The sequence below is a fragment of the Callithrix jacchus genome, chromosome 18 (genome assembly GCF_049354715.1).
Source record: "Callithrix jacchus isolate 240 chromosome 18, calJac240_pri, whole genome shotgun sequence".
Lineage (NCBI taxonomy): Eukaryota > Metazoa > Chordata > Mammalia > Primates > Cebidae > Callithrix > Callithrix jacchus.
Window position 1 is genome coordinate 38,011,361 of NC_133519.1, and position 22,232 is coordinate 38,033,592.

The window sequence follows — 22,232 nt, forward strand, 5'->3', positions numbered from 1 at the left end:
CTATTTTGGAGACCACATATTGTGCAGCATGTCTCCATTAAGTACTCCATCTAGGATAGAGAAGGTCCTAGGCAGTACTCTGCAGAAATAAAGGGGTTTGGCTGGTGGCCTCTCATTATTTGAGTGTCTCCACAGGCTGTATATTGCATATCTTCCTTATCCTAGCTTGGCTTCCCCAGCTGGCTGTCATAATCTGGCCCAAGGTGGTAATTAATAAAGGTTTAGGGGATTTGATATCCAAGAAATACTAGTCTTTAATAGCATGTTGCTAAGAATGATGAGCTTTCAAACTTCCCAAAGATGACTCTGCATGGAATTTTAACCATCCTGATGAGTTTCATTTTTCTTCACCTTTTAATTTTTTTAGGAATGAGAGGAAAGCTGGCTACAAAAGGTATTTGTATGGAATGTCTAAATTAAAAAGTTGCTTCTATCAGATCTTTAAACTTCCCCAAACTAGAGCTATATTCTTGTTCCAATTCATTCTAGGGTAACACATTCCTTACCTAAGATGAAATAGTACTAGATTTCAACTTCCATTGCCTTCCTATAACATGAATGAATCAGTGTGTGTCTTTAGAACTAGATCTTCCTGTCTCTTACTAGCTACATGACTCCAACCAAGGTGTTCAGATATCCACATCTTTGAGATGCAACAGTACATGGTGATTAAGAGGATGGGCTGTGGAATTAGAGATTTAAAGTCAATCACTCTTGTACTGAAGTCCCACCTCCAGGTTCTTGTAGCCTGGCAAAACACTTAACTCATAAACTCAGTTCTCTTACCTAAAACATGAGAAAAGGAGCATTAATTACAACATTGGGTTGCTGTGTGACTTGAATAAATGTGAAGTGGTTAGTCCACATAATATTCTCTCAATTAATAGCTGTTAGCTATTATTTTATTCTTTGACTGAAAAGGTGGGAGATTAAAAAGCTCAATCTTAACCTATTGTAAGAGCATATAAATAACTATGAAAACGAAGCTTTTTGTTTTGTTCTGTTTTTTTTTTTTTGGTGTATCTGGCACATGATTTCTCAATAGCTGGTGTTTTTGTTTTGTTTTGGGTTTTTTTTTTTTTTTTTTTTTTTGAGACAGAGTTTTGTTGTCGTTACCTGGATTGGAGTGCAATGGTGCAATCTTGGCTCACTGCAACCTCCACCTTCTACTTTCAAGTGATTCTCCTACCCTCAGCCTCCCAAGTAGCTGGGATTACAGAAGTGTGCCACCATGCCTGGCTAATTTTGTATTTTTTTAGTAGAGAAGGGGTTTCACCATGTTGGTTAGTCTGGTCTCAAACTCCTGACCTCAAGTGATCCACCTGCCTCAACCTCCGAAAGTGCTAAGATTACAGGTGTGAGCCACCGTGCCTGGCCTTCAATAGTTGATTATTGAATGAATAAATGCTTGTGGATGTCATATATTGAACTTTATCAAACAGTGCTTCTCTCTTTGTGTTTTCCCTTTTTTATTTTCCTTTCTCTCTTCCTCCTCTTTTTGTTCAATAAGAACTATATTTTCTTGTGAATCCATGGTCTTCATTGCTCTCATTATTACTTTTCAAGCAAACACATCAGGAGCCATTTTCATCTACAGGATTGGTTCCCTAAGTCAAGTCAAATCATCTCCTCTCCTCCTCTTTACTCTTTCCTTAGGAAGAATTTTTCAGTCCTAGGATTCCCTATGGGGTCTGATAATTGTATTTATTGATCAAATTTAGTCAGTTTTACTTATTTGGTAAACTGAGTCGAGACTGAGAAAGTGGTGGTGAGGTCGTTCCAAGACCTTGAACAATCATGTCCCTCAATTAGGTTGCTAATTTTCAGACACATGGAATTGAACCAAAAGTCAGAATAATAGTTGTTTCAATTAAAATCATTTCAATAGACAAGCCTCAGCTATCCATTAAAAGTAAAATATTTTCTGTAAATAGGTTATGTCATTTTATAATAATAAAATCTTGACCTACTGACTTGTAGACACACAAATGAGGTGTTTTAAGTTGAAATAATTTCTGTTAATTTTTTAAATAAATACAGATGTAAAGATTATTTCAAAGACCTGTGTCTACAACTCCCCAATATTCAGGCTATTAGCCTATGTACAAAAGTCTTCATCACACAGTGTTTCAAGTTGTTAGCAAAGCACTTTATAAATTCTCTAGGTGCCTCTGCATACTGTGTTGTGTTAAGAGATGTCGTGAAGATTTGACTTAATCAGTTGCTCCAGGAACCTGATTCCTCTTTACCTGCTACTTGAACATACAGATTGTCTAGAAATGTCACTGGTGAATTCAAATATATAAAAAATGGAATTTCCAGGCCAATGCTGAATGACTAAAAATGTCCACATCCATAATTAGGTAGAAACAGAAGTGAGATCCAGACTCCTGCTGAAAACGTAAAGCAAATGGAAAGGCATGCTCCAACTTTTAACTAGAGTGTAAAAGATCAAGTGCTAATGTCAGATGTCAGAGGTCAAGCAAAAAATCTTAGATGAAAACGTACTAACCTCATTCCCTATCTAATGACACATAACTCATCTTTATGAAGCAAAATAATAATAATAGTAATAATTAGGAACAAGGCATATTATCACTTCCAGTTGCCCTTCAATAACCTAGTAGACATTAAAGTACTTTATTCATTGGAAGAATTTTTTGGTTGTTCCAGCAATTACTGGTTTTGGAATTTCTATATATGAGAGACTTAAAAGTAGAAAGTGGAGGAGAGAAGGAATTGGAAGTGTCCAAGAACATTTTCATAGCATGCTATATATGACTGAGAAAGCATTACAATTTTACGTGTCTTAAAAAAATGGGACTAAAAAAGATGGGAGGTGCTCCCTGGCGCCACCTCTTGTCAACTCAGTCACCACCCTTCACTGTGAAAGCCCAGCCAGGAAGATTGCTCTGGACAGACTTTAGATCCCCCTCACAGGGGAAACATCTTAATTTACCATCTTTACAATGTACTTAATATATTTGAACTACAGTTTATTTCAACTACATTTATTGAGTGTCTACTTTGTGTGCAGATGCATTGTAGAAACAAGCACCACAAAGATAAATGAGATATAGCTTCTCTTCTTAGGTAACATGAAGTTTAGTGAGACAATCTTGTAAGCAAATAGCACTCTAAAATTTAATAAAGGCCAGAAAAAGTCAGTGAACTTGAAGATAGATCACAGAGATGATAAAGTCTGCAGAACAGAGAGAAAACAGAAACAAGAATAACAGAGTCTCAGAGAAGTGTAGGATACCATCAAATATACCCACATAAGGGAGTATCAGGAAAAAATAAAATTTAAAAACTTGAGAAAACAATTATAAAACCTTCCCAAATTTGATGAAAAACACTAATCTATGCTTTAAAGAAGCTCAGCAAACTCCAAGAATGATAAAAATGACAGGTTTTATAATAAGATGCATTAATTATAGGCAAAATGTTAAAAGACAAAGACAAAGAAAAACATCTTAAAATCAGCAAGAGGAAACCAATTCATCAGATACAAGGATTTCCAATAAGATTAAAAGCTCATTTGCATCAGAAGCAGTGGGGGTCAGTAGGTAGTAAATAGAGATATTTTAAGTGCTGAATGAAGAGTATGAACACCAAAAACCTATATCCTGTAAAAGTATTTTTGAAAAACGAAGGCAAAAACAAAATGCCAGATGAAAACAGGGAGAATTCGTTCCCAGCAAAACTGTATCGTAGGAAATAAGAAAAACAAGTGACATCAGATAGTAATTCCTATGTACATACAAAAAATCAAGAAGACTGAAAAAGGTAATTATGTAGGTAAATATGAATGACAGTATAACTAAATGGTTCTTTTCATTTCTTCTCTTATTTAGGGAGTAATTGTATAAAACAATATACATATAATTGCATTGTCAGGCCTGTGACATATAGAAATGTAATATATTGGTTAAAAAAAAAGCACAAAAAAGACAGGTGGGAACAAAGCTGTATGGAAGTGAGAAATGGAAGTGAGAAAATGGCAGTGAATGGTAACTCAAAGTATGAAATGAAGAGAACAAAAAGTGGTAAAGATGAAAGTTAATATAACAGTCTATAAATACAGATTTGTTTGCTTTAAGTATTAGTTTGTTCTCACACTGCTGTAAAGAACTACCTGAGATTGAATCATGTATGAAGAAAAGAGGTTTCATTGACTCACAGTTCTGCAGGTTCATAGGAAGCATGGCTGGGAGGCTTCAGAAAACTTAGTCATGGCAGAAGGCAAAGGGGAAGTAAGCACATCTTACCATGGCAGAGCAGAGGGGAGAGAGAGTGAAGAAGGAGGAGCCACACATTTTAAGCCATCAGATCTCATGAGAACTCACCATCATGAGAACAGCATGGGGGAAATCCATCCCCACAATCCAGTCACTTTCCAACAGGTCCCTTCCCTAACATTGGGAATTAAAATTTCATATGAGATTTGGGTGGGGACACAGAGCCAAAACATACCACTTCCCTTCTCTCACCTTCTTTAAAAGAAAATAAATACATATCTTAATAATCATAAAAATGTATGGCTGGGTTTCCAACATATAGAAACACCATGTAGAAAATTGAAAGAATACAGCTATATAATTCTCTATCACATTAGAATTAAGGTAGTATAAATCTGAAGTAGATATTGATAACATAAAATGTATATTGTAAACTCTAGAGCAATCACTTAAGAAACTTAAAGACATTACAAATTATTAAAGGAATTAAAATATTATACTACCTATAATTAATGCAAACAATAAAAAAGAAACAAAAATACACAAGATGTATTGCAAAATGGCAGATGTAAATCCAACCGTGTTAATACTAAAGTATTTTCATCATTAAATCAAAAGACAGTTTGTCAAATTTGAAAAAGAATACAAAATCCAACATTATGCTATTTAAAGTTGACAAGCCATAGACTAGAAGATACAAAGGGTTTGAAAGTAAAAGAATAAAAAAAGATATACTACATAAACAGCAACCTTAACAAAATTTAAGTGACTATACTAATATCACTCAAAATAGACTTTAAAACAAAAAAAAGAGACACAGAGGAACATTTTATAATAATAAATGAACTAATGCATTGGAATAATTATAAACATCAAAAGCCCCAAATATATCAGGCAAACACTGTGACAGAATTGAAGTGGGGAAAAAAAGACAATTCAATGATGACAGTTGTGGACTTCAACACATCACTTTCAATAATGTATTGAACACTCAGCAGAAGATAAACAAGGAAATAGAAGACTTAACAATACCATAAACCAATTAGACCTAACAGATATCTACAGAACACTCCAGCCAAAAAAGCAGAATGTACATTCTTCTGATGTGTACATTCCATATACTGCAGACCATATGTTAGGACATAAAACAAATCTCAATAAATTAAAAAGAATTGAACTCACACAAAGCATGTTCTCTGATCACAATAGATAAATATTAGAAAACAATCACTAAACCAGGAAAAGGTCAAATCCCTGAATAGACCAATAGCAAGTTCTAAATTCAGGCAGTAATTAATAATCTACCAACAAAATAAAGCCCAGGACCAGATGGATTCACAGCTGAATTCTACCAGAAATACAAAGAGTATCGTTCCTTCTGAAACTATTCCAAACAACTAAAAGGAAGGATTCCTCCTTAACTCATTTTATGGAGCCAACATCATACTGATACCAAAACCGGGAAGAGACAACAAAAAAAGAAACCGTTAGGCCAATATCTCTGATTAACACTGATGCTAAAATTGTAAATTAAATACTGGCCAATTGAATCCTGCAGCACGTCAAAAAATTTATCCACCATGATCAATTTGGCTTCATCCCTGGGATGCAAGGCTGGTTCAACACACACAAATCAATAAACATAATCCATCACATAACTATGAAGTTACTAGAATAAAACATTGGTGAAATGCTTTAAAACATTGGTCTGGGCAAAGATTTTTTTGTTTTTGACCTCAAAAAGCACAGGCAACAGAAACAACAAATGAAAAAATTCAAAAAATAGACAAATGAAATTATATCCAGCTAAAAACCTTCAGCACAGCAAAAGAAACAACAAACTGGGAGAAGAAACAATCCACAGAATGAGAGTAGAAAATATTTGTAAACTCTCCATCTGACAAGGGATTGATAACCAGAATATATGAAAAGCTCAAACAATTAAATAGCAAAAAAACAAATAATTTTAAAATGTGTAAAAAATCTGAATAGACATTTTTCAAAAGAATACATATAAATGGCCAGTAGGTACATTAAAAAATGCTCAACATCATTATTAATCAGAGAAATGCAAATAAAACTACAATGAGATATCATCTCACCACAGTTTGAATGGCTTATATAAAAATATAGGAAATAACACATGCTGGCAAGGATATCGAGAAAGGGGAAGCCTCATACAATGTTGGTGGGAATGTAAATTATTAGTACAGCCTCTGTGAATAACAGTACAGCATTTCCTCAGAAAACTAAAAGTAGAACTATATATGATCTAGGAATTCCACTGCTGAGTTTATGTCTAGAAGAAAGGAAGTCAATATATTGAAAAGATATCTGCATTCCCACGTTTATTGCAGGATTTTTCCAATAGCCAAAATATGGAATCAATCTAAGTGTCCATTACCAGATGAATGGATAAAGAAATTATAGCACATATACACAATGGAATATTATTCAGCCATAAAAAAAAATCCTGTTATTTGCAGCAACATGGGTGGACCAGGAGATAAGGGAAATAAGCCAGGCACAGAAAGACAAATATCACATATTCTCACCCCTATGTGGGAGCCAAAAAGGTGGATTTTGTGAAGATACAGAGTAGATTGGTAATCAGAGGTTCAGAAGATTAGGGGGAAAAGGGGATGAAGACAGATTGGTTAATGTGTACAAGAATACACTTAGAATAACTGGTATTTGATAAATCAGTAGGGTGACTATAGTTAACATTAATCAGTTGTACATTTCAAAATAGCTAGAGTAATTCAAATATTTCTAGCATAAAGAAAAAATAATATTTAAGGTGATAGATATCCCAATTACTTTGATTTGATATTTGAATGTATCAAATCACATGCATTCCTAAAATATGTACATTATGTATTAAAAATTAAATAAATTTTAAATGGATCGCAGAACCAAATGTAAGAATTAAAACTATAAATATGTGGCATGGCACAGTAAGTAGCTCATGCCTGTAATCCCAGCACTTTGGGAGGCCGAGGCGGGCAGATCACAAGATCAAGATATGGAGACCATCCTGACCAACATGGTGAAACCCATTCTCTATTAAAAGTACAAAAAAATCAGCCAGGTGTGGCGGTGCGTGCCTGTAGTCCCAGGTACTCCAGAGGCTGAGGCGGGAGAATTACTTGAAACCGGAAAACAGAAGTTGCAGTGAGCCGGGATCATGCCACTGCACTCCAGCCTGGCGATTGAGCGAGATTCTGCCTCAAAAAAAAAAAATTATATATATATATGATCATATATTATATATATAATTATCATATATTATCTATATGATCATATATAATCATGATTGTATAATATATATTATAAATTATATAATTATAAATTATATAATATATAATTATATATAAAATTTCTATATATATATCTCTAGGAAATCTCCATGACTTTGGCTGGGCAGTCCTCTTAGATAGGACAATAAAAGTGAAAGAAACAAAACTAAAAATTGATTTAAGTGGATTTGATCAAAATAAAGATTCAGTCTTTAGATTGATATCATCAGAAAATGAAAAGGCAACCCACAAAATAGAAGAATCTACAAATCACATATCTGATAAGGGTGTTGCATGCAGACTATATTAATATAAAGAATCCTTGCAGCTCAACAAAAAAATAAGTATCACAATTTAAAAATGGTAAAGGGTATGAATAGACATTTCTTCAAAGAAGACATATGAATGGCCACTAAGCACATGAAAAGCCATTCCAGCCAAAATGCAAATGAAAATCACAGTGAAATATCCCTTCACACTCAATGGAAATGTTAAAACCAAAGACAGACAATGACAAGTGTTGTCAAAGATATGGAGAATTTGGAATCCTCATATATTGCTGGTGGAAACACAAAATGGTGCAGATGCTTTGGAAAACAGTTTGACAGTTTCACAGAAAATTTTAACAGAGTTAACATGTGACTTAGCAATTCTACTCTAAGGATGTAATGAAGAGAAATGGAAAAATACATCCGTGCAAAAATCCTTCAGGTGAATGTTCCTAGCAATCTTATTTAAAATAGGTAAAAGGTGGGAACAATTTAAATGTGAATCAGTTGATGAAATAAATAAACCGTCTCTATTTATACAATGGAATATTACTTGACAATGAAAAGGAATGCGATACTGATATGTCCACAACATTAGATGAACCATAAAAATATTATGCTAAATGAAAGAAGCTACTTTCAAGAGACCATATATTGTGTAATTCCATTCATATAAAATGTCAAGAATAGAAAAATCTGTAGAGATAGAAAGTAGATTAGTGGTTGCCCAGGGCTGGAAGTTGGGAATGGGATGGGAAGTGGAAAGGATTGGAGAAAGACTGCTAATGGGTATGTAGTTTCTTTTGGATGAGGTGAAAATGTTGTAAAATTATAATGTAATAGATAGTTACACAACTCTATGAGTAAAAACCATTAAAAACCACTGAATTGTACACTTTAAATCAGTGACTTTTATGATGTGTGAACTGTCACTCTCTATACGGCTATTTTTAAACAGAAAGGGAGGAGGAAAGGGGGAGAGAGAGAATATTAAAGGGAAAAACATGTGAAAGTTCCTAATGTGCTTTAGTTTGGCTGAATTTGGCTGAAACAGGTCGTATAGGGTTGATGTTAAAGGAAGGTTTACAAACACAGTTGAAACCAGGTGTAGAAAAGTGTGGAAAGCTTTTTTAGACACTAAGGGAGGAGGCTACATTTATCGAGTAGGTGATGGATCTTTATTTTATAAAGACAATATTTAAAACTAGGAGAAAGTAGCACTATCCTTGTTTTAGAAAAATCGTATTTGTAGCTGAGCATAGAATGGAGGGGGGAAATAGTGTAGCCTGAGAAGACAGCGAGAAGGATATGAAAATAATCTAATTGAGAAATGATACATCTCATTCTAATGGTTCAGCTAGAATCCAATACGGTGCTTCCCTTTTGTTTCGGAGTCAAAGTACATCTACATTACTCTCCATTCCTCTATTTGGTATTTAGAATGAAATAATCAAAATGTGTTTTCTGATAAAATTTCTAACATAAAATATTTCCAACATACAATCCATCCCGACACTAAGTGAAGTTATGTAGGGCTATTTCATCATTGCTTCCTCTGTCCATGCTGCTCTACTCCAGCTGTGGGGGAACGGGCTACAGCATGGTCCTTAAAAGACTTCAGCAGGCTTTGTCAAGTATTCAGCTGTAGCCCTTCCTCCAATAATAAGATAGTGCATGATACACAACGCAATGTCAGACACCATAGTTATTCATTTAATAGTTATTACTGTAAGCATATGCTATGCCAAATGTCAGATTTCTGCTTCTGATTCTAGAACGATTCAGATAGTTTCTGAGAACTTGCACATTACTACATTTTACTGTTATTCTGATTGACCTATGCTAACTAAACCCCATTCGAGTCACCATTGCTCATTTCTGACACAGATATAGAGGCGTTACTCCCTTTGAGTAAAGAGTACGTGTTATGACTTTTCAGCTTCCACTATTCCAGCATTAACCAGTGCCATCATGAGTTCCCTCACTGTTAGTTAAAAGAAATCTCATAATTTTCCTTCAGATTTATTTTTCTCATATGAATGTTTTATGGTTAAATATTTCGGACAATGGGAAAGTGTCCCAACTTGCTAATAGGTGTTTCTTTTTAGACTATGTCATTTAGCATCTAAGTGTAGCGATCCTTAGGATTTCGGAGATGTAAATGACAAATTTAAAACTTAGAGGAAAAAAAAAGAACTCAGAGCTCATAGATAATATTTCTCAGATGTTTGGTGGTACCAAACAGATGTATAAACTGACACACACTCCAGGGCATTGCATGTTCTTCAAATAGAAATAGAGGATTAGCAGTATTTCTTCATCTGCAAAATGGGATTAATAGTGTTTGCCACCTGTCTTCTCACCAGGGTGTCGAGAGGAAAAAAGTTCATTGAAGGAAAGTTCTCTGAGCATTTAGAAGGCAGCTCATTAAGGCAGACATCACTTTGTTTTGTGGCAAAACTACTAAGACTGACTTCCCTAGAGGAGTAAGATCTTGTTTCCAAAATGCATGCTTTTGAGAGATAAAGTTTTAAGAAATAACAGTCTATGTGCAATAATTCCATATCTGCCTAATCTAATGAGAGACAGAGGATAATAATGTAGCCAGTAGGAAAATGTGCAATTGGAATAGTTCTGGCAAATGTCTGGGTACATACATTCTTGTGTTGTCTTCCCTACCTCTAACCTGGCCTCTTCCAGACTCCCCCCCTCCTTATAAAGAGATAAGATTAAGTTTATTTTATTACAGTTTTAAACATCAGAATTGAATGTGAACTAATTCTTCTTGGTTTTAGACACAAAGCAACACTGTCTTATCTTCTGTGAGTTAGAAGCATGCTCTGTGTTAGGAAACAGTTAGATGATATGGTTATATAAGCTTGCTCTAGATTCAGATGATCTGAGTTCAAATGCGGACCTCCATGCACAGTTTATCTGACCTTGATTTCCTTGTATGTAAAATTATTACTTGGCTGTAACATTTAATGTGTCTGGAACATGTAATGATCACTCATTAAGCATCTTGTTACCTTTGCTGCCTTCTGAAAGGGCTCAGTAATGATGGCTGGCTCAGTGGAGCACCTACTTTCATTCTCTGGAGCTGAAGTGCTTATAGGTTTATGGGAGAAGTCGTCTTACCTAATTATTCATTAAAATAAACAAAACAGGCCGGGCGCGGTGGCTCAAGCCTGTAATCCCAGCACTTTGGGAGGCCGGGGCGGGTGGATCACGAGGTCAACAGATCGAGACCATCTTGGTCAACATGGTGAAACCCCGTCTCTACTAAAATTACAAAAAATTAGCTTGGCATGGTGGCACATGCCTGTAATCCCAGCTACTCAGGAGGCTGAGGCAGGAGAATTGCCTGAACCCAGGAGGCGGAGACTGCGGTGAGCCGAGATGGCGCCATTGCATTCCAGACTGGGTAACAAGAGCGAAACTCTGTCTCAAAAAAAAAAAAAAAAAAAAAAAAAACAGGGGTTACCAATGGCCTATGAAATGGAAAGCTTGAGTTCCTAGGCTCTTTCTTTCACCAAGCACTGAAGAGAGGTTAAATCATTTTAAGACCCTGCCTCCTCCTGACAAATAACAGGCAAAATCCCCACCCTTCTCCATCAGCTAAGTAACATTGGTAAAGAGAGACAACATCAGTGAAAGTACATTGATTAGAGGAAGAGCATATAACCCCTTAATATAAGCACAAAACAGTTTTAAATATTAGAGCTCCAGCTCTGATTCCCCTAATTTCCACAGACAGGCAGTTAGTGTCAGCAGGATTATTTTTACTAAGAGAAAGAAAACAAAGAGGGAAGAGCTTTTGATTAATGCATGAGTCCTCTGGGAAGTTTTTAGTGTAGAAGAATTCCTTTTCTCCACATGCACATGGGAAGTTCTACAAAATCCTTCTCATTACAACAACATATTCTCATCCTAAAAAGAGCTGTGAAGAGCTGTACAACAGAAATGCAAAACAGAAGTGGAGGAGGCATGATCCATGAAAATGTTTTTGATGAATTCCATGTAGTCAGGGCAGATGGTCTATAAGAACAGAACTTGGAGCAATCGCAGAGACTGAATATTTATCATCCTTAGCATCTCTGAAATAGAAAGTGGTTTGTCTAATATTGACAACTAGGTGACACTAACAACCAAGGTAATAAAAGGAGAAAATTAAGATTACAACCTGTGCAGAAACATGCCACCAATACACTCTTGGCTGAATACTTGACTATAATGTAGTGTGAAGATCTTGGATGTGGAACACTAGAACCTCTTGGCGTTTGTCTATGTGTACTATTTTTGAATGGTTATGTATTTCGTAATGTTTTTTTGTTTCATATAGCACACACATTACGTACACATATGGGTATGTCAATGTATGTGTTATAGTTATCATTAAAAAGTTTTAATTTAGGTATTATTATCAAGAGGAAACCAAGTGAGTTGGACTGATTATGAGCACTATTTAAGGGCTAATTGAAAACAACAGGTAAAGTTACCTGTTGTAGGATGGTATCTGAATAGAAACTAATTCTGAGAGAAGCACTAACTAATTGCAACAAATTGTTCTTGGAATATATAAAAATGGATTAATAAGTTAACAAAGGTAAGATTTTGCTAAATATAAAGAACTTTCTGTTTAATTTATATCACAGTGGGAGAACCTGTCTTAAGAAATAATGCGTTCTTTCTCATGTAGAGGTGTTTAAGTAGACACAGAATGATAATTCATCAGAGAAGATGCTGAAGGGGTCATGCACAGAGAAAAATATCATTTCAATCATTAGGAAGTATGTATCGGGTGCTAACTATGATAAAGATATATGTATTTCATGTTGCATGAAACTCTAATCAACTTGCAGAAGCTTGCTGAGGCAACATTGAGAGGCTAGCACAAACTCTATAGAAAAGACACTGCTAGAATAGATTAGTAATAAATATCCTAGAATCAAGAGTAGGGAGAAATAGATTACATTCTAAGTTGCTGTATTTCTGACCTGCCTGTTTCCAATCACTGTTAGATACTGGAAACGCAATAGTAAATAGTGGAGGAATAGGCCCTGAAGCATATCAGAAAGTAAACATTCCTCTGTGAATTTCTGCTAATCGGATATTTCTAGGATTGCATTTGAAAGCTTTTATGTCAATAACCCCCAGCGAAGCTTGTAGTATAAAGCTATTTTGAAATAAAATTTCAAGTATGAAATAAATGAGCAAGAAAGTTCACTACAAATATAGAAAATTTCTGTGAGATCATCTGGAGTTTGCAATGCCATTTACTTCCTGAATGTCTATGGAGACCTTGTTGGGCAAGTTCTGACAGACAAAGAGAACCCATTGAGGAGGCTCTTGGGTCCTGGAACAGCTTTTTCTTTTCTGTGATCATTGGGTCAGCAACAGCCATCTCAGGGGAATTTTTTTTTTTTTTTTTTCTGAAAAATTTTTGACAACAAGTCAAATGCATGAGATAAGAAGTAATAGTAACCGGTATCTGGGAGAAACGGTCTTTCGTTGACTTAAGCGCAGAGTTGGTGATAAAATGTCAGTTGAATAAACAAGACTTGATTGGAGAGTTGGAGCTGCTTGGAATAAAAATAACCAAGGAGGCCTGTAAGGAAGGAACTGCCCTGGGAAGGGGTGCGCAGCCAGATTTGCCCATGAAATGGGTTCTCCAAAGGAAAATTATGACGGCAGCAGAGGTCAAAAGGTAGCAGATCAAGTAAACCCTTGAGAGAGGTGGGAAAGAAGTTGTCCAAAGCATTGACAGATGCCTTGGATCGTTAGTGAGAGGCTGGAAAAACATTCTAGCACTCTCCTTACCTGACTTTCCAGCAAAATGGAAAAAGTGGCAGATAAGCCATTTCATATAAACTGAGGCTCCCCCACATGTAGTTCTCCCAGTAAAAATTAAGAGACACTCTCTAACCACCTGGGAAAGTGATACCGTAAGGGTCTGGGAAGTCCTACAGGGAATCACTACAATGTGGGCAATTACTGAACACTTACTGATTGGATCCACTATAAACAACACTAAGTCAGGCATTAAAGTCCAATCTAAAAATATTTAACACTAGAATCCCTATCTTCTATGAAATTCTAGTTGAAAATATAAAATCTAGTTGAAAAGATAAAACCATCACTCAGTAATAGTTAAAAAGAGTGTAAGACATACTTTGATAAGGGCCAAATTTCTAAGAAAATAATTAAAATGGTCCCTAAAAGGGGGATATGAATTATTTAAGTAGAGGAAGGAAGAAAATAGCCTTCGAGTATTATCACAGAACAGAAATCAAGAGTCAAAATCAATTACCCATCATTCTAGTGACAACCCTATCTAATAACTGTGGTTCCCGTGTACAGAGATAAATTTCACATATGCGATGGCACCCCCTTTAAATGTTAGTATCTTCACAGTTGTCAGTATATCTCTAAGTCCCCCACATTTTAGTCATAGCAATTTCCTCTCAGAATACAACATAACATAACGTAATCAATTCTGATTCCTCCCTTCCTCTAAGTCTGGAATGTCCTCCTCTCCTTCCACATAAATACTCTTCTTTGTGAATCTTCTTTGATCTGTCCTGTAGGACTTAACTGTTATTTTATCTTCAGTCCAACAACAGGTTTCTTGTATTTTGTTTACTATGTGCTACATTCTACCTTATTTTATATTCTATTACAATTAATTGATTGAAAGCCTAGTTCCTCCACTGAAGGGCATTCTTTCAGGAGAGTTCTATCACTTCTTACTCATTCTCAAAGTTTCATAGCCCTGATACATTCCTTTGCCAATAGAAGGTGCTTATTTGTGCTTGTTAAATAGAGGACAGATGAACAATGCAATGAGGCACCGAAGCAATTTCACAAATTGTCACACAAGCACAATGTGTATTTGTTAAGTACAGCTTTGTTATCTGTTCAAGTGGAATAAAAAATGATTTAGAGGGTAGTTCTGGAGCAGCCCAGCGTGCCAGGACTCAAATCTTCGCTCAGTCACTTAAGAGCTATATGATCTTAGATAAGCTAATTAACATTACTGTTCTAATTTCTTCATTTGTAAAGTGGGATTAATATAACAGCACTTGCATCATCATATGTTGTGGGCTTAATTATTTTAATCCACATAAAGCCCTTAGAACGTAGTGTCATTCACATAATAAACACTGAATAAATATTAGCTATTTCCTATCAGCATTGATTATCTAATTCTAATTTTGTTGTATTAACTGTAGTTAGTTGTAGGAGACATCATGGTCTGCCCCTTCAATCCCTCATTACTCTGCCTTATTATCTGGGTGTCCATCTCTGTGAAGACACACACCTAGAAAACGTTGAACTATCACAAGATCAATGGCAAATCCTGAATATTTTAGGCCAAACATGGTAATTCCCTTCCCTGTGGTTTAAAGGTGGGCATGTGCTGCAGACAAATGGAGAGAGAAGCTGGGGGACTTCTCAATTAGGGTCTTTACTTCTTTCCCTTGTCCTTCCATTCTTTTTCCCTCCCTCCTTCTCACTTTCCTTCTTTCTCTCAGCGACATGTCAGAAGAAACTGTTCCTCTTCTGCTGCGAATGCAATACGTCAGCATCATTTTGTGGCACTAAGTGTCAGAGTCACACTGATGGTAAGCCCAGTAATGAAAGCAGAGCACATAGAAAGAGCTTGGACCCAAACTGATAGTGTTGACTCGATTTGCTTGCAAAACTTCTATAAATATAAAAAACATATATGGTACCATTTTTTTTTTTTTTTGAGATGGAGTTTAGCTCTTGTTCCCCAAGCTGGAGTGCAATGGCGCGATCTCGGCTCACTGCAACCTCCACCTCCTGGGTTCAGGCAATTCTCCTGCCTCAGCCTCCTGAGTAGCTGGGATTACAGGCACGCACCACAATGCCCAGCTAATTTTTTTTTTTGTATTTTTAGTAGAGACAGGATTTCACCATGTTGACCAGGATGGTCTCGATCTCTTGACCTCGTGATCTACCCGCCTCGGCTTCCCAAAGTGCTGGGATTACAGGCGTGAGCCACTGCGCCCGGCCCACCATTTTTTAAGGTATAAATTTCTAGGTTCTACCCCAGCCCCAAATCAGAATACCAGGAAAGGGGCTGGAAAGCTATGATTTTTAAACAGTGAGTCTCAACATCAGAGAAGTTTGGAAACACTGGTTTAACACACTTTTCATTTGTTTTTATTGCTGCAGTTAAAGGATTGTACATTATATTACAATTCCCTCATTCTATGCTTTAGAGTCCTAATATGGGACTACTGTAAAATTTCAGAGGAAATTACTCCTTGGAGTAGGGAATGAGTTAAATAATGTACCACATGCCAATTGCAGGAACTGTGATTAAGATGTCCTCTCTTGCTCCCTTCCCAAATTCGTAAATTTCTAGAAGACATAGTTGTCTTCAGTGGGCCAGAGGAATCAAGGAATGTTTAAAGCAACTTCAAAGGGAAAGGTCATGCTTAGACTCCATTGCACTAAGACACCCATTTAGCAGCATGCAGGCAAATTGTAAACTGAAATGCAGCATAACGAAGCCACACCTCAACTGGGCTCTTATATAAGCATCTAGACAGCCACTGAGTGTATCTGGATCCGATTTTCCTTCTTTGTAGAAATTGGGATTTCTGACCCTGTTAGACCCACTCTTGGTATCTGTTATGGGCTGAATTAGGTTCCTCCCAAAAACACAGTATCTAGACTGTATTTAGAGAGAGATTCTCGGAAGAGCTAATTAGGTTAGAATGAGGACATATGGGTAAGCCCTAATTCATTATGACTAATATCCTTATAAAACAAAGAGATTACAACACAGAAACACACAAAGGGAAGACTATGTGGAGGCACAGGGAAAAGATGACCATCTTTAAGCCAAGGAAGGAGGCCTCAGATAAATCCAACCCTCCTGGCACCTTGATCTCAGATTTCTAGTCTCCTGTACTCTGACAAAATCAGTTTCTACTATTGAAGCCATCTAGTCTGTCGTGCTTTGTTATGGCAGCCCAAGAAAACTAGTACAGTTTCTTTCAGGCAAGAAAGCTTGCAACTCATCTTGCTGACTGCTTTGGTATCTCCTGAATTAGACAAAGTCTGACACCTTCCTTTTCAGTCTTGCTAAGGACTGAGTCCCTTTAAGAACCCTACTTCCGGCCGGGCGAGGTGGCTTAAGCCTGTAATCCCAGCACTTTGGGAGGCCCAGGCAGGTAGATCATGAGGTCAAGAAATCGAGACCATCCCGGTCAACATGGTGAAACCCCGTCTACTAAAAATACAAAAAATTAGCTGGGCACGGTGGCGCGTGCCTGTAATCCCAGCTACTCAGGAGGCTGAGGCAGGAGAATTGCCTGAACCCAGGAGGCGGAGGTTGTGGTGAGCCGAGATCGCGCCATTGCACTCCAGCCTGGGTAACGAGCGAAACTCTGTCTCAAAAAAAAAGAACTCTACTTCCGCCAAAATCAGGTCATTTCTGGGCATATTACTGTAGTCAGAATGAAAGAATAGTTTTGTAATATCTCTAAAATTCACTTCCAGGCCAGGCATGGTGCCTCACACCACTAATTCTGGCACTTTGGGATGCCGAGGAGGGTAGATCACTTGAGACCAGGAGTTTGAGACCAACCTGGCCTACAAGGGGAAACTCTATCTCTGCTAGAAATACAAAAAATTTAGCTGGGTGTGGTAGAACATGCCTGTAATCCCAGCTATGTGGGAGGCTGAGGTACAAGAATCGAATGAGCCCAGAAGGCAGAGGTTGCAGTGAGTCCAGATTGCGTCACTGTATTCCAGCATGAGGGACAGAGACTCTAGTCTCAAAATAAAAAATAAAAATAATTCACTTCCATATTCTTTCATTTTTTAATTGTCTGTTTTTGTGACTTTCCTCTCCACCCACTCTGTCCTGAGGATAAAATTGCCTTGCTCACCATTTTTATTCCAGAACTTGTAGCAGTAACGTGCACATAAAGGACATGCCAACAAATGGGAACTAAAGAAAGAACAGTGACAAAGTGAGTGAATGAATGAATGAGGCTCAAGGAGCATGCAGCACAGAGAAACAGTACACTATTATGCACCAACTGGGCATTTGATAAATATGCCAACCAGCTGACGAGCGAACAGAGCAACTCTGTAAAGATAACGAATTGCATCGCTTTTCCCTGGCTAGATTGATGGCACGTATTACCGCGGCTATTTCTTTCTGGCAACATTTTTCATTATAGGGAATATTAATGAGTTAACAAGGACCCTATCTTTGTTTATCTCCTTTCCCATTTTAACAAGCAATTCTGATGCTAAAAGACAAATCTCTGGATTTATAATAGCCTGACCGCTCTAAAAACAGTCATATGGTACAACTTTTAAAATTTTCTGTATGGAAATAATTATTGAAATTACTTGGTAAAATCTGAAAACACATCAATAACAAATACTCTCCATTTGTAGTTAGAAAGTGTTTACAGGTTTCTGGCCACAACTTTTTAATCTATCTGTATTTAGCCTTTAAAATGTGCAATGCACTGTGCTAAGCATCAGTGGGGACAGAAAAAAAATACATAAAATCTTGTTCCCCTGCCTCACAGTGCTTACCATTTGTCTGTGCTAGAAAGATATGTCCAGGTGAGAAGTTTAGATGTCAGAGTAAAACTATAGATATTGTTAATGTCAAATACTTTAAGTTAATATGTAATAAGTTTGACTTTGATTATATACAATTTCCTTCAATATATTTTATTTTAGAAAGTTAAATGAAATATATTTATGTGTGTGTACATGTACGTGCATATCCAAAAAATATTGTATCAGTAGCAGTATAGGAAGATAAATGCCAAAATGTGAACAGTGATTATCTTTGGCTGGTAAGACTCTGAATGATTTGAAAGTCGTCTTTATGTTTTACTGTCATAAAGTAAAATATGTCAATATTTATAATTGTTCATACAATACCCTTGTTTAGTACAAATATTGGGCCATGAACTGCAACTGCTACATGAAGAATAAAAAAGGTAAATGCTAAAACTTCAAAAAAGGAGACAACAGCTTTGGACTGAAATATTCAGGAAAGCATTACGGAGGAGATAGGCTATGAATGATTGTAGAATTGTGATAGTTGAAGACAATGGAGGAAACTCTTAGCTGCACGTAAGTATCACCTTTCAATCAGCACAAAGCAATCCTACAGGTTACCTTGGCCCACGACAGACATGAGCCATAGGCCCCTGGAGAGCTAGAACACTATTTTCCCAGAACACACGTTGTTAACCCCTCCTTTTTTCTATTGCCATTTGGCCTCAACGTCTTGCTCTTGTCCCGTGTTTGTAATTCTATAAATGGTTTTCGAACTTGGCTTTTGCAATCAGTTTTTCCTCTTTGGCTTCTGCTCTTCTTCAAGGACATGGACTTAAATGCTCGCCTCAACCCACATTAAGTGGCAAGTCTAACCACAATCAGCCCCTAGGACCCACAGCTCTCCTCTACTGCTAACTAGCCCCACAGTAGGGTCCAGAAACAGGAAATGGCAGGACCAAGTTTGTAATGTATAAGGTGTGCTTAGAAATCACTGTCAGAATTCAGAGGTAGGGTACATCTAGGAAGATTGAGGACAAAAGCAGATTCACACTGAACCTGAAAAGCCAGTGTATTAGTTTTCCTGTTGCTACATTGTATGGCTACAAACGTAACAGCTCAAAACAACACAGACTTGTTCTACAGGTCACAAGTCCGAGATGGCTGGGCTAAAATACAGGTATTAGCAAGTTGCGTTTCTTTTGGGGTCTCTAAACAAGATCTATTTCCTTGCCTTTCTAGATTCTAAAAACTGCCCACATTCCTTGGCTCATGGCCCCCTTAACTCTTCAAGGCCAGCGATGGCCACTAGAGTCCCACATCACGTAAGTCTGATTAACTTTTCTTCTGCCATTCTCTTTCACTTTTAACGACTCTTGTATTACATTGGGCCCACTCAGGTAATCTGGGATAATCTTCCTATTTTAAAGTCAGCTGATTAGAATCTTTAATTCTGTCTGCTCTCTTAGTTCTACCTTACCATGTAATATAACACACACAGATGCGGACATCTTTGGGTGTTGCTCCTCCTACCACAGACAGATTAAAGATGCGATATTGTCTTCTAAATCACAAGGAAAATATTTAAGAGTTTAAATATGTGACAATGTAAAAGGAAAATTAAGGTACATAAAATGCAGTTTGGCTTATTTCATTACCAGACGGTTAAATATTGCATCTTTAAATGATTAAGTTCTAACTCATGAGAAGATCCATGTCCACTTTTTTACAACTCTGTTTTAATAAAGGAAATTGGGGTAATAGAGATCTAAAAGCGGCAAATTGCACACTAGGTTGACTAAAAGCTACAGAATTCTCTGATGAGACCAATGCTCTTTTGTTTTTAACCACCCAGGCTCAAATATTCTGTGTTAATACACAGAATGATGCTTTCATTTGTAGCAGATGGTAGTAGATTTGACTCAACTTATCTCAATTCTCCATCATACTCACTCTCTCCATCTTCCCATGACTTTCTGCCACCCCCCAAAATTAATTTCAGACAGGCCTTTGTGCTTTGGCTGACATTCAAAACTGTCACCTCCACGTACACATTAACTCCAAGGCCTCTGTCATTCCTCACATTAAAATTCTATCACCAGGAGTCAGCACAGCTTGACTCAGCAAGCTAAGGGGCTGGTTCTGAGCAAGACGCAGTGACAGCAGGCTTCATGTGTGACAACCCCGGTCAATTTGACAGCAATAAGACACCCTCCTTAGAACCAGTTGCAGCTCTTGTTGACCCAAGTGGGAAGGTTATTCTTCTGAGCGATTCTCTTCCCTTCCCATGAGAAAGAAAGGCCAGGGGTTACAAGACAAAGGTTATGAATATTTTATCAATAACCACTACAGTGAAGAAGAATTAATAAATTCCAGAATCTACGTTTACATACTAATTGTGAAGGATAACCATTTGTTGATGTAAGAGCAACTCTTTAAAATGACACAGCCCAAGAAATTATAGCCACCATGTAGGCAACAGGCCATTGGTAATTCTGTGCAGAATCCGTGTATGAAAACTGATTTTGAAGTCCACCCAGAGAGCCTTCTTTAATTTATAAATGATGTTGAGAGGTAAAATGTTTTTCCAGTGGTCAGACTATTAATCACCACCAAAGCAACTTGCTTTCCCTATCTTCTGCATGCCTGCTCTTTCTCAAGCAGTCCATTTCGGTGGGTGTACGGTGTCATTATCTGTGATTGGGGAAAGAAGTTAATGATCATAATAGTGTAAGCATTATTCACTCACTCACCTTTTCAGACTAAGCTAAAACACCCACAATTTTAAACCTGACACAAAACAAAAGCACTCATTTCAAAATTCACTTTCTCTATGAAGTCTTTTATGATCTCTTCTATGCCCCAGAAGACTCACGTCTCACTCTCATGTGCCATCACTATAGTTTAATTCCATTCAATTTTGTCACACGTAAAACACATAATTTAAAAGTCAAAACCACATGAACATATACTTAGACAACTTTTCTCTCTCTTTGTCACCCTACCCCCCCATTCCTCCTGCCACCTATAGCAAGTTATTTCTACCCATCCTTGTTTGTTCTTGCCCACCATAGTTTTTGGATACCTCAATCATAAAAGCTGTATTCTTTAGGTACTGGTACAAAAGGGCTGGGCTCCCAGCTAAATCCCACCCTTGTGCCTAGAACTGTGGACTTAAGTGAAAAGTTTTTCCACCCTCATGTTGCCTTTTTGGCCTGATCTACCCCTACCCTGTGCCCATAAAAGACTCCAGCTGGCAGAGCAACACAAGCAGCTGAGCGTCAAGGATACAAGTGGCTGAACGGCAAGCAGAGAAGCAACGGAGCGCCAGAGACTTCAGATAGAAGAGGCTAACTGCAGATGGTGTGGCTTCTGAGAGGGGCCCAGTGAGAACGCCAGGCTTCAGGGAAAGAGCATCTTCCAATCCCCTTTCCAGCCTCCGTTTCTACTGAGCTCAATAAAGTCTTCTGCATTTGTCACCTTTCAAACAGTCCATGTGACCTGCTTCTTTCCAGATGCTGTACAAGAACCTGAGAGGGCAGGGGCTTGCCACCCTGACCCTCCACAGAACTGGTTGGCACTTGGCCGTCCCCAGACAGCAGAGCTGAAAGAGCATGGCTGTAACACGCCTGGATGCTGCTGTGGGGCCTGCACAGAGTCTGCTCCCGCCAGAGAGTAGTGACGGGCTGGTTCCAGTGCTCATTCCCCTCCAGTTCCCACACTCTTTCACTCATTCCCTCCCTGCCTCCTGCTTCAGTGGAGGGATGAATGAAGTGAGCCACTCCAGTGTCCACCCACGAAGGGGGTCAAGGGAACTATCCCATCTTAGTACCTTATGAGAGTCATGGTTGTCT

The 22,232-nt window shown here is 37.5% G+C and overlaps 1 long non-coding RNA gene across 3 annotated transcripts in view; it reads left to right on the forward strand.

Moving 5' to 3' along the window:
- LOC144580161 (uncharacterized) overlaps nt 1–21,866 on the forward strand; it is a 135,466-nt gene extending 113,600 nt beyond the window's left edge. For all 3 annotated transcript variants that reach the window (XR_013529216.1, XR_013529215.1, XR_013529217.1), the window contains 2 exons: nt 19,621–19,703; nt 21,625–21,866. This is a non-coding gene — a long non-coding RNA (uncharacterized LOC144580161). The remainder of the gene's footprint in view (nt 1–19,620; nt 19,704–21,624) is intronic.
- Nucleotides 21,867–22,232: the final 366 nt, after the last annotated feature.